The sequence below is a fragment of the Labrus bergylta genome, chromosome 19 (assembly GCF_963930695.1).
Source record: "Labrus bergylta chromosome 19, fLabBer1.1, whole genome shotgun sequence".
NCBI lineage: Eukaryota > Metazoa > Chordata > Actinopteri > Labriformes > Labridae > Labrus > Labrus bergylta.
This window is the reverse complement of record NC_089213.1, coordinates 13,458,043-13,472,782: the sequence shown is the minus strand read 5'-3', so window position 1 is coordinate 13,472,782 and position 14,740 is coordinate 13,458,043.

The following is a 14,740-nucleotide window of genomic DNA, read 5'->3' as shown; positions in this document are numbered from 1 at the left end:
GAGCATTAGTCATTGAATGGTGTCAGCATTTTTTTTTTACCCTTTTACTTCTTTTCTGTCCACGGATGACGAACATTACCACAGCAGTGAGTCACAGAGGTGTTGGTCAAGGGCATCTTTTCAAATCCAATAACAAGCCAATTCAGAGGAACAAGAAATGAAATGAAATGCCGTTTTTCGTCCAGGTTGTGCTTGTGTCTGTGCACTGGGACATTTCTTTCACAGAGTCACAGACTGTGTGTGGATTGGCATCGTGATGCTTGGATGCTTGAGCACTGTACTGTAAGTATGTTTCTATACGAGGTGATACCATGTATTGAATGACTCATCCAAGGAAAATGAGTCCACCTTTCTCTGCTTTTTGTTCCCTCCTCTCAGCTCCTCTTCTTGAGCACTCGCCTCCAACGTTGTCCTCCTCTTTTACCGAGGCAACCATGTTTTCCTCTTTCTTTTTTTCTAAACGGCAATGCCTTTAATTTCTCTGTGGCGTCTCTCCCCGAGGAACAGCGAAGGGTCAGAGGAATAAAAGGGGTGTTAATTGTAATAATTCATACAGATGTGGATTCTGTACCCCTTTTTACTCAATGTTTTCAAAGGCTCGCTAGAGGGACTATTGCAGGGGACTGCGTTTATAGAACAGGGTGGTGATTTCCAGATTTAGTAATATTTCATTTTGTTGGCTAGAAAAGCCCTCCACTCTCCAATTTCGCTGTGTAATGGGCAATTTGGCAAATAGCTTAAAACAACCCCATAAATACTATGCAAAGCTGCCTTTGTCCTGCAGATATTACATTGTGAGGGAGTTTTCAGCGCAGTGTCAAGTGATCTGTTGCCTTAAAGTTTCTGAATAGTTCATTCAGGGAAAATAACTTGCAATGATCTGTGTAATCAATTTAATTAACGCATATAATTCTGATAGAGATTGAATCCCTTTGAATTTCAACGTTTTATTTATTTTTGATCTAACTTTATATTAAATGTGTTTAATGCTGTTGAGAGAAAACGAATGGCCTTAAGTGCATGGAGTGTAAAGCTGTTATTGAAATCATTTTGTTTCATGGTCTTGAATTATAAACAGTAACTTGCAACTTTTGCTCAGAGTACATTTAAAACAACATAGTTCTTGGAAGATATTCCCATATTCCCTTTCCCTGTCGGTAGAATATTTCTGTTCCCTGTGTCAACTATTTCTAAGAAAGAAAACAAAAACTTCTGGCTTCCTTGTTCCCGACTTCTGTTGTTAACACTGAGACATGCGTGATAATATTATAAGTGTTTGGGATTTTGGGAAGGATTTTGACTGTGTACTCTGGTATGTATACAGCGTTTAGTTTCATCACTGTCACTCTCCAGTTTCCCTTTCCTTCAGTGCCTTTAGAAGCTTGGCTGTGCTCTATCATTGATGAAACATTTCAGATTCGTTTTTTCTATTTTAAATGTTATCTTCATGGAAATACTTTGGGAGTTTTAGAAGGGCGGTTGAACTGTAAAGTCCCTCGAATAAATGGCCTCCAGTTGGCAGATACACAAAAGGCAGGACCCTTTCACCCTATTAGAATGATGTCTTTCTGATTCGAATGATAAGACCCTCTGACTGACCACTGAAGCTCACACAGCCTCGCTGGCCTCACAGAGCTGCTGATTGCTCTCTCCCCTGCTCTTGTCTTAGCATTGTGACTACTGGCTGTCCTGCCTCAGCTTAGTGACAGCCATTCACCTTCTCAATGAAGGTCGAGGGGCGGACCCCCTCTTCCTTCTGTCGCCCTGGTCACCATGGAAACACCCCTCCCATTCCCCATAACCAACCCTGTCTGGACAAAGGCCTTTGCTGTGTGCGCTCGTGTGTATGTGCTTGTGTGGGCCTGAGAGTATGTTAGATGTTAAAAGTGTGAGTTAGTCTTGTTTTTTTTCCTATGCCAGTTGATTTGTGTTTGTGACCACGGAGATGATACATCACATTGTGCATTTTACTCCAAGCTGTTGCTCTCTGGACATTCAGACACCTCAGCTAACTACACAACACACATCTAAACACACATGGCTGCACAATGTGAGGCAAATCAAAACGCTCTGTTGCAGGGATGAGCATGGCTTTATTGTGCACCTCAAAGTTAACACATAGCTTTAACGAGGAGCACAACTATTATACCTATGGACCCTCTCAGTGACTGTATTTATGGTATGTGAGTGCATGAAAGGGCCAGTAATGGGATGCTTAAGACACTAAATAAAAAACAATAAATTATCCCACTGATGTCTTCTGTATGATGCTCCTCGCACCTGCTGCAGCTAAGCACCAGTCCACAGCAGAAACTGAATAACTGCGCCAAAAAAATCCCCCACCCCAGATGGAAGTTAATAGATGGAAAATATTACTTTCATCTCCTCTTTGTGGCCCAACTGCCAGCATGTGTATTTTCCACCTCCTCCTCTCACTTTACTTTCCTTTTTAGGTTTGCCATTTTCATCTGCAGCCAGGCTGATTTGCTGACAAGCAGTAAGAGTGTGAGCGAACAAGACAGAGGGAGAGAGAGAGAGAGAGAGAGAGAGAGAGAGAGAGAGAGAGAGAGAGAGAGACGACGAGAGAAGAGAGGGAGTGGGGGGAGGAGAGAGAGAGCTTTATAATTTCCCTCTGGTTTAATTATCTGAGTCTGTAGACAGCCCTACTCTTTCTCTCTTGTCGTTAAATGTTAGAGGTGAAAATGTGGGCTGTCTGTGTGTATCTGTGTTTGTGTATGAGATATTGCACTGACAACAAAGTATATCATGCAGCAGCATTGTTGAGAAGCGAGTAACCTTATCCCAATGTAATGTTTAAAGTTTGCTCATTACACACTAAAAGAGGAGAAATCGACCATTTTCATCACCCTCTGTCACTGTGTGATTATACATACTATGAACCCTCATATTCATAGTTATGATTTACTGTACACTCATGCACTGCTTCCCCTGATGCACCGTTTCTGAATAGACCTCCTAAATAATCCTTCCTCTTTAAACTCTGCCTGGGAAGACAATCAGTGCAAATTCTCACATTTTTACAACCTTCTGTGATATCAGTGTTTGCCAGAGGCTGTTTTGGCCTGAGGCCATGTGTTTCTCATGATATCATGACATATACTGAGGGAATTCTGCTTCATTATATATTTGCTGTTGTTAGTCTCTTTGTTTCAAATAGTGTATGCCTTGTAGTTACTGACACTGCTGCTCTGTTTCTAGCTATTAAACAGAAAATTACCCTTTGGACAGCAGAAATTCTCCTTTGGGTGATAAATAGAGATATAACTAATAACATTCAGGAGAGCTTTTTCCAATCAAGTGTTTGAGTAAATTCAGGATATTGAATACATTGACACTTTAACTGACTCACCTAATGGAACATACTGGTTATTAATACTTTATTTTTCTAGTTTGAGTAAATATCTGCAAACAAGACCTCAGGTAACATTCTTTCTTAAACGGATCAGTTTTCCCCTGTAAGCTGTGGCTTATTATTTTGCTACGTATCAGTTTAATATGTTATATATTAAAAAATTAACCAAGATGGAGTGACAGTCATGGGCCTTGCAAGTTTGTGTTTTTCATTCTTGTGTGCTTCTGCGTCTGTTACATAAGAGGATGATGGTTTTTTTTTTGTTTTGTTTGTTTGTTTGTTTCTGATTTAATTTAATTGTACTATACTTTAATTTATTCCTATATTGTTACTGCTGAGAATGTAAGAGCACTAGGGTGTTAAATGATCTTTGTAATGATAAAATCGATGTAAAAAAAATATGGCAGCACACTTTAAGACCAGTTTTCTGAACTTAGAGCTACGTGAGTACATTTTATTTTCTCTTCTTTATTTCTCCTCAAACTAATTTCAGAGAGAAATATTGTATTTGTTTTAAACCATCTCTTGGATTATTGACAGGTTAGGAAACTCTGCAAGGCACAAACCAAGTCAATCAAGTGAAACATTTCTGATAATCAATTCCAATTTTCTTTTTATGCCAATATGCCAAACGTTGCCCAATTTAATCTGATCTGTTCTTTATCTTTAACTTTAATATTGATATCTGTAGGTTTTGGACTGTTGGTTGAACAAAACTTCACTTTTTATCTTGTGTGGTGCATTGTTTGTAAAGAACTAAAAAAGCTGTAATAACCCAGGTTTAATTCAGATAAAATGCTGCAGATCATTTTAAGATATCAATGAAAGATTAACAGCCAGTGTCCCAAGTGGTCTAGTGAAATGTTAATTTGTTTCGTGAATAATTTCCCCCATAGTCAGCTGCTACACACCTCCATTGTCCTCAGGGTGTCTCTTTTATCCTTATGGCCTCACATTGACACACACACACACACACACACACACACACACACACACACACACACACACACACACACACACACACATACATATACACCCCCCCCGCACACACATACACCCAAATACACACACACACATTCTGCAGGCTCCATAAAATTCACAGCCACGCCTTGCCTTTGTTTCGCCATTTGGCTTCAACTTCTGTCTTCTGATGTGAACCCCTTGGAGGTCATCACATAAATGCCAAGCCGGTTGAACCCCTCCCCAACAAACATGCAGAGCACACCCCACCACGCACACAAGGTGACCTGGCCACATGCACATCACAGAAACCTCCACCCACGCACATCTGACCGCGTGCCAGCCATTTGCATCAAGAGGGCTGCAGAAAGGCAGAAGGGGAACAGACACAGTGAGCAAAAATGCAAAAACCCTCTGATTATGAAAGTGTGTTGTCCGAGACTAAAACACAAAGGATTCGACTTTACTTGAAGAACTACTAGCAGTATTCTTTGTTTGAAATATGAAGGGTTTTTAAATGTCAACAGTTTCATAATGTTCTCGATTTTGTTATTCTTTCCTCTCTTTGAATGCCTTCTCTGCTTATTTTTGTTTGTAGTTCTTATTAAAACGCTATATTGCTGTTCCCTGCCAAGTAATCAAACATAAAGAGACTATTATGATGGTTTGGTCTATGATATTGTTCACAGTGTTATTGAGGTGATTGTTTGCAGGTTACAGTCAGCGGGGACTCCTTGTAAAAACCATGAATGAAGCATTCTAGGAGTTCTTAGGGGTGCAGGTTATGCTGGTCTTTAAGGGGGAGGTGGGGTTGATGGATACAAAATGTATAATGGGCATATGTGTGTGTCTGCAGGGGTCATGTGTCTGTGCGAGTGTGTGTGTAGAAGGGGGTGTAGAAGGGGGTGGTTTGGGAGAAAATGAGGTTGCCACCAGCATAATGAGGGCAGAGGGGTGTGTGTGTGTGTGTGTGTGTGTGTGTCTGTGTCTATGTTTTTGTGAGCATGTGTGCCTATGTGTTTCAATCTGACAGGCCACTACATAATGGGCCAAAAAGACCATATTGTTTCCGGCTCGTGTTGAAGTTCTGTGGCAGCAGATGTTGTGTAACACAGCAACAACAAAAGCTCATTAATCACTGTCCGTGATGGTGTGAGGATTCTTGATGTTGCTGTTTTTTTTTCCTCATGTAGTCATTTTTTCCCTGTATACCTAATAGCGTGTGTTTTTTCCCTGTATGCTAGTGTGTGCATGTTTTCAAGTGTTTACAGTTTGATACTGTAAAAGATTCAGGAATGAAAGTGTGAACAAGCAACATCATAAAACCCTATAATCCAGCTGAACGTCACACATAATGCACACACAGAAACAGATGCCCCCCCCCCACACACACACACACACACAATCATATATGCCGAACATAAAGGTGTAGAGAGAGACCTTTGATTATCTGATTATCACAATACAGTTTCTTCAGTTCCTGTGGCTCCTCCCATCTATTAGGTGTAAGTTTTGACCAAATCACTATGTTCATCTATGTTGCCCACACACATACACACACCTCTTCATGGATGACTCAAACACACAGTGCCTGAACCCACCTGCTGCCTACACTTGACTAATTCTAAAGTAGTGAATGGACAATAGGAGCACAATCAGCCCTCCCTCTCTGTCTCCCACTCTCTTTTTTTCTGCCTCACTTCTAACTCGTGCATACGTCAGTCCAATCTTCCTGACCTCATCCAAGGTGGAAGGAGCACGCTGATGTGTGCCCACAGCCTGCTTAATGGCTTTTGATCAAGATGTTCTTGCAGGATTCTTCAAGCACTTAAGGATTCTGGAGGGGGTCCACATGCTGATTTATGAATTAGTAGCTTAACTAATCAAATTAATCATTGGGTTTCATTACCCCTTTAGATGTCTAAGGCTGTATTTACACTCCATGGTAAGGCATTCCAGATTTTTATTAGATAACGCTGTTTATCTTTGATAGTAAATACTGCTTGAGGCCATAATATTAGGATTTCAGTCAATAGACCTTCAACAGATACGATTTTTTAATGTTTTGGAAATGTGTCAGAGTGCCATGATTGGATCTTTTGATGACAGCCAGGTAAACAGAAGACATCTGTGTTCATATAATTTAGTATTATCCAACATTCAGTGCACCTGTATGACTTTGATTTGCCAAATAAGTGGCTGGCCACATCATGCTTATTGCTATGCGACTATTTGAGACAGGACCCTAGTTTTTTGCTGAAGTTTTCTGTATCCATACTGTAACTTTATTTTTTAGAATCTAACTTCATCAACTTCTAACTGTTTTTTTTTGTGTGGTGATTTTTGGTGTTTTGTCCTGGATGGTGTTGTTTTAAGGTTGTGGGGATCTTTAAGAAAAGTACCTTCAACTTCAAGACTCTCAAAAACTCTTCTTGACTGCAAAGCTGGAGACAATGTGCAAACTGATTTCTTGATTGGCCTCTCCCTTGCCTTTTTTGAGTACAGATAAATCAGGTTTGTTTCTCAGATTAGATCTAAACTGTCTACACTGTTTTATTGCAGGTGATCACTGCAGGTGATTTGTGTGTCCAGATACCACCAACCTATCCGCATGGGTTGCTGTGGTAACAACGTGGGCTTCAGTAACTGTACTTAAACGGGTGATGTAACTCTAATGGACGAAAAGGAGGAAATACATCTGGCACTTCAAATAATTGCATTATCTATTGTTATTGCATAACTCTGTTGTCCTCCAGAGAACTGTTGTTGCGACAGCAAATATGAACGTAAACACAATCAATACTCAGTAAAACAATTTTGTAATCCCATTTACGGGTTTATCACAATTTCCTCTTCTGGGTTAAGACATTGCTCTTGAAAAATGCAGAGGAAGCTTCCAGTTTTATTTCCAGTTATATTTAAGTCCCAACTTTCTGAGTTATTTATAGCTTACGTGTTGACTGGAGTACAGTAGAAACGGCCTCCTGGATGGAAGCTGCATATGTGGTTTTGGTGGAACGCAACCAAGAAGAGCTAAATCTGGAATCACACACCAAGCCAGTCAAAAATGTGGCAATTGAGGAAAGACTGCTGCATCAGCATGGCACATCATAGTTTTATTGGTTACGTCCAACAGACTGCCAAATATCTAAATCCTGTTGTGTGCTACCTTCATGGTTGCCACACCTGCTGTTCATCAAACTCCTAATCTACACTTTCTCACTGCATGATTCTAGAATAACCTGGTTCCCAATTAAACCACAGAGTCTATGGTCATCCCCCAGACACTGAGCTGGCAAATTTAGACCTAGCTAACTCACAAGCTGAGAAGCTTATTGGCTTGTCCTGACTGGCAGAGCGTCAGTGGCAACACTGGCATAAAGTTACATAACGATGCGTCATGGAACTGGATGTAGCAGTCCACTCTAATTCACAGCTGAGAGGCTTCTCTTCTGGTATCACAACATAATTCTAATGTTACGCCAGTATTTAGCCTTTTACGAAAGTGAATCTCAAAGTACGATTTGGGCTGTCCTTATGAGACCTCTCTGAGCATTGTTGTAAATATGGACTCATTAGATCTGGGAAAAACCTGCATAGACAGGATCATCAAATATTTAATATTTTTTCATGTACGTTGGACTTTTTTCACCTTTCAAGCCTCAAACCAAACACTTTTAGTGAGAATGCACTCCGTCAGCTTCATGAATAAGTCACATTTGTTCTGGGTAGTACTTGAAATGGTTAAATGGACATACATTTTTTTCTGCTTCCCTCAATGTATGGATGTGGCTGTAAAAATAAATTTGCAGGTCTAGAGAAAGTGATGACTGTGACTTAATAAAGAAGCAGAGAGGCAGCAACACCCGCTAACAGTAATGATGCACTCCCCCAAAATATAACTTCAAGACAAGGCTGAAAGTAGGCCTCAGTTCTGCCTGTCTACATGCTGCAGGCCATGCACAACCATATGTGTGTGTGTGTGTGTGTGTGTGTGTGTGTGTGTGTGTCTGTGTTCTTGCATCTCTGGACGTGCCTGTGTGACAGTGCTAACTGTGTGATGTTGAGAAACTACATTGGAGGAAATTATAATTGCCTTGTTGGTTGGGCTTTAGCCTCTGGAGTGTTGAAGGGGAGGTGGAGGGGTTATTTTAAAGTACACCGTCATGAGCTCATGGCCAAATTTAGACTGGAAGAAAACTGCTGACTTTACTACAATGTCAGTACTTTGTCTGCTCAGGGCAGACACAGGTTGATAAATTAAGAGAGCTAAGGAGTACGGCAGAATAAGGGACGTTCCAGTGGAAAACACACTTTTTAAAGACAAACCTTATCAAGATTGTCACAATTAGCAGAGACCCAGCTCCCTCAGTTTACCTCCGTTTTTTCTGGATAAAATTAAAGGAGGACTTTTAATTTGACTCATAAAGATCAGCTCACTGTCCATGAGGAGTACTGCTCAGCCGGTGGAAATAGCGGTGTAATGTCTTCTCTGGCTCTGAATGTGTCATCAGGGTTTTATCTTTTTGAGGAATAAAAGAAAGTTTGCATTACAAAAAGGCGACACACTGTCGGGTGTGATGGCTCACTGGCTATGAATGGAGTGCCATTAAATTTAGTGCAGATTGCTATGTCCCCCAAAGGAGCAACCCAGATGACTTTACCTTTTCATCCAGAACCATCATCGGGTCAAGGATTCCACTCATAAAAAAAAGGTATCGCCACTTCTCCAGGATGGACTGACACAATATTCTGTGTACGTTTAGGATCCCGCTGATCATGCCCAGCGAGCATTTGTTGTTTCAACGTTTATGTTTAAACCAGATTTCAATGAGAAATCTACTTCAATCAATCAATTGGTCACATTATCTGCAATTTACAAGTCATATCTCATGTATCTCAGAATTACTGAGCAGTGCATCACATTCAACAATGAAACATTTAGAGCACTGAAGCTCTTACTCCCATTAAGAATGTTTTTAAAGGTCCCATTAAGGTGTCTCTTAAACAGACATCACATAACTCATAAAGCACCATGTTTATGATAGTTGTTTAAAAAAAGTTAATCTAAACATGCTGATGATACGGCTGATACCTGCCTACATAGACATTGAATCTGCTTCTTCAATTGTTGTTGAAAAAAGTTTATTTTTAAACCAGTTTCTCTGGTGGCCACAGCACCCACCACTGCAAAAATTAAAATTGAAACTCCTTACCATGCCAAATTATATTAAAAACTGAAAAACCGATGAGCTAACCATATTTTAGTCAGAAAAATGGTTGAAATTACGTCTTAGACTTAGACGTTTAACCTGATTTCAACATGTTTTCAATCAAATTTTAATGTTGATATCACGGCTATTGCTCACTGGAGCTTTGTAAGCGCTCAGTCTAGTATAATATGTTGATTCTGAGCAAACCAAGGGCTTAAGGGCATGTAATTCAAATTACTTTAGTGTCTCTTTAAGAGATGAGCTGCAATGCAAAGAAGGATAATGCCCCTGAAATTAAAAACACATTATATATTTTTTATTTTATTTAATCTCTATTTGATTAAATATGCAGTAATAACTCATTATTCACAATCGCAGGATTTATGTCTCAGGTTACAATGTAACACGACTCTTTTACACTTTGGAGAGCCGATGAGGTCAAGGTCAGACTTGACTGATCTGCAATCATTTTTCATACCCGCTTTCACAAGAAAATGTATCTGAGACCTTTGTATATCAATCTATTAATCCTGGTTATAATTGTCTTGCAAGGGCTTGGTTTTAAACTGCTTGTCAAATCATTTGTGAGTGTGCAGGGACTATAGACTAATCCTCTCTCAAAGACCTAACAGCTTTGCATTTATTTTTTCATACCCCTGTCTTCATCTTTTTTTTCCTTTAACCCACTTACCCCCCTCCTCAGGACTACACATAATGAAAAGTAGGAGCAGTGCTGCTGTAAGAATGTCTTTGGCTTTTCACATCCATGTCTATAAGCTTATTTAAGACAATTAATCGGTCTGGGTTTACAGCTTTAAATTTCCTTTGTCAAATTTGAAGTGCAGAGGCTATGTTGCAGTTAGTGCTGATGATTTTTTTGGGGGATGTTCCTTTTGCTCTATGCCTCATACATACAGTATCTAACTCGTTGCCTTACTAAACAACTACTGTAATTCTCTCTCCCATTACACTTCATTCACACCATCACAAACTCCCAAACACACAGTAACATCAGTGCATGCATGCTCACTGCACAAATGCCTCTTCCTATTAATTCCTCACTCACAATTTAAAAAATAATAATATCTCAATCTTTGCCCGAAACCTGCTGCTGCTTTCACATATCTGATATGATGTCTTGTGTTTCTAATCAAAGCATCAACATCTGTGGAGGGGAACATTAAACACAGGTGAAAAATAGACAAAGAGGATCACTTTAAAAAAGAAAAGAAATATTATTATTGCACATCATTAACTACCACAACATAAAATGCCATGATTTATATTTCTTTCAGTAACAGTATTTAATACTAGACTGCGAGTCAAGTTGTTGAGTCAAATACTGTGTATGTGTTATAAGGGGGCTCTTCCTTTTGGAGGGGTGGCCAGAGGGGGGACCAAGCTCAGTGTTACAGGGGCACTGGCCCCTGTTGGCCCCTGTCTAGAACCGCCCATGATCCCACAGTGTCTGTATGGGGTGCTGATCCAAACAGAGACTTGGATCTAGCTTTGACTTGATTTAGAAATTCACAGAGAAAAACACGTGTGGTGTCCGTGTAAAGTTTAGCCAAAGGTTCTGCATCTTTATTTAGAAACAGAGGTCAGCCTCACTCCTTCACTCCATGCTGTTCACCTGACAGGAATAGGACTGGATGAAGATGGATTAGATGGTGATGTCATGAATTCATGCTCTAGGAAAATGTCCCGCGCTGTTGAAAGTGCATCAGAGGGGCTCTTGGAATAATAAAGAATGAGGAGTACTACTTCAGTTGAAGTGGATGTGTCTTTGCCTCGGCTTCCATTTGGTCTGAAGAAAAGTAGGTTCATCTTTATTTATTAAACCAAACCCCCCCTTTTTTTTGTGGAATAGCACTATTAATACTGGCAATAGTGGGGGGATGTGCTACTTGTAACAAACAGATTTCTTGTGACATTTTGGAGATCTTGAAGACAATAATGCACAACTCTCAATGAGTTATATGCACATTATATATATTATATTAAACAGCTATTCTATAAACATCTACTACTACCATTAATATCATCTAACTAAGAATAACAGATAGGTGCCTAAGAAATGGTACCATGACTTGTTCCGGTTATGGGGTGACTCTCTGGCTGTCTCCTTTTAATATCCAGCCTACAGATAATATAACTTAACGTTCATCCGTTGCCAACATGACTGCAGGATGAAGAGACTATGCTGTGATAGAAAATGTGTTTAAATACAAACCGGGTGCACCCAATAACAGTCCAGACCACTCACTGAAGATAACCAGGGATATAATTGTCACCAATTAGAAGTTTACTGAAATTTCAAAACAATAAAATCCATGTAAAATAACAGAACAAAGTAACTAAAGCCATGCTAAAGCCTTCATTTTCCATGGAGAAAAAACATTACGCTGATATACGCATGCAGATCATTCTTCAATCAATCAATACATCCATCCATCCATCCATCTATTCAAATTTATTTATATAGCACCTTTCGTACAAATCAACTGAAGTGATTGAGAAACAAGAAAAAACTTGATACAAACAAAAATGGATTATAAGGTAAAGACTAATGCACACTAATAGCAATAACACATATATAGTTAAAACAATAAAAGTAAAGAGTTAAAAATAAGTTAAAACATTAAAAATGAACAACAATAAAAAAAAATTAAATAATAAAGGGTAAAGAGTAAAAATACAAATCAAAACACTGAACATGTTGATAAAAAGGATACAAGATAAATAAAACAACAATATAAACACTATCAAACTTAAAGTGTAAAACTCAACATAGCAGCCAGACTGAATAGTTATGTCTTTAGTTTGTGTTTTATTATTAATATATTAAGTATTAATATTTCCAGCTCCTGTCAGTTCCTCCTGCAGACTGTTCCAGCGCCTCAGAGCACTGTGGCTGAAAGCAGCATCACCCACGGTTTTTTGTTCTAGTCTGTGGAACAAGAGAGAAGAGCATAAGGTGCTCATGAAGCCATAAGGTGCCTCAAACAAAAAAATGTTTAAAATCAAATCGAAAAGTCAGAGACAGCCAGTGTCAAGAGTTTAGCATAAGCTCTCCTTCTGGTCTTTGTTAGCATCCCTGCTGCTGCATTTTGAATTGGTGATGGTCACAAACCAAAGTATTTTGACAAAGTAAACTGTTGATCTGAAATTTTTATAAAACAATATTTTATTACAGCAAGGTCATTGATTGACAGTTAGCTCACTGGCTGCAGGTTGTTCACCTCAGCTGATACAATGGATTTGTATCATTGAAAGAAGAAGAAGAATTCCACACATTAGCAGATATACAACAATGCAGCACAAACAGCCATCTGGTTGCATTTGATGGTTCAGGAATACAGTGGACAAGTGAGAGTCCACAGTGCTGCTTCAGAAAGTGTACTTAACATCCCTCTGCCCTTTCAACTTCAGCCAGCTTCTAAATAATGGACCACCTGCTGCCTTTCACTTAAGAAGTCAGTGACTGGACACACTGAGTCTGTCGATCATATCGCTGTTTGTGTGTAATCCCAAAATCATAATTCCAGTAGGTCTTTTTTCGAGAATACACAGCTGGGATTTTACTCAGTAATGGAGGTTAACAGAGTTAAGCCTTAAAGATGCTGCTGGGATAGTGACGAGGCACATTAATACTACAATGAATCCTTTATACACACACACACACACACACACACACACACACACACACACACACACACACACACACACATGCAAACACACACTCAGACACATAAAAAAAACAACTAATTGTGCAGAAATTATAGTCATTTGAAAGCCCATCAATGAATGTGAAAGTACCTTTTTGATGAACAGAAGAGTGCCATTGTGTGTGTGTCTGTGTGAATATGAGTGCCATATCACCCATGACAGTGTGTTGGTGGGATCATTTGCATGCTGATTGATGGGCTTGTGTGCACATGTCTTCTATTTCTGTTGATTAATCCATGTGTGCCGGTCACGCTCCATATAGCAGAGGAGGCCTATGTACGCATGTAAACACCCTCACCAAGAATTTCCACCCAGAGAGCATGTCTGAATGTGTGTGATGACGTATGTGATATTGTGTGTGTGAGAGAGAGAGGGAGGCACAGATTGAGTGCAGTGAAGTCAGTGTGTGGAGCGTATATGTGACGCAAAAGGGTGTCATCTGGCCTTCAGCTCAGTTTGAATGTCACTGTGGGAGGTCAGCCTGACTCCACGCACTCACACACTTATACACATCCAACGTTTTGATCACTTAGTGCACTTCAGCTCCTTAAGCTTATGTAAGAACCTGTGTGCTGCAGTCACTACAGACTAGAATAGCCCTAATAAGCGGCTTAAAGCCAGATACACACAAACAAATACACGGCTCCAGATCTGTGAATGGGCCTAAGCTTCTTTTCTCCATCAGACAGTGTCAATGAAGATTTTTTGGGGGATCCAAGAATTTTCTCTTCAGAGTGTTCATTCAAATCCTTTAAGAAGGTTAATTGGAATAAGACCTTACATAATAGAAATTACACAATTGAATCACATGTGTGTAACTCGATAAAATAGCTGCTTGTCGCCAGCCAGTAAACCGTTAGACTGACTTGTCTCGCTCTGGTGCAGTCCTGTCCAATGCAGGACTTATGTAATCGACTTTATGCCGCCTCATAAGTCTTGGATGATTCTCCCCCTATTTGGCCAACGGCTGAGGATGACACAACAAAACACAGTGGCCATGCCGTGTCACTCCATGGCTATATTAAGATTACATCCACACTTGGCTCCTTGTGAGATGTCTCAGTGTTTTCAGAGTGCCTGACTCTCTGCCTTATTATCTGTTTATAGCTTGATAATCTGTTTGTATGCAGCCCAGACGAGCAATGGGTTCAATATTGACCCACAATTTGTTGAATAAATCCATGCAAGAGTGCATTAATGCAGTAATCAATTGGCTTTTCACTGTTTGTGCAATTTAGGATGGATTTGAGTTAGCCTGGAGATCTTAACAGAGGTAATCGATCAGGCAGTACTGTGTCTAGACAGGACCAGACAGGACACAGTAATAAAAAAAAAATTTTTGGCACCCTGAACTTTTTTGATTGTGTAACATTACAGAACCAACAAGTTGGTATTGTTATTTCCATGGCAGCAGGTTGTCTTCACTAACAATCCCGAGGAACCTACAAGACTGGTTAGTAATATA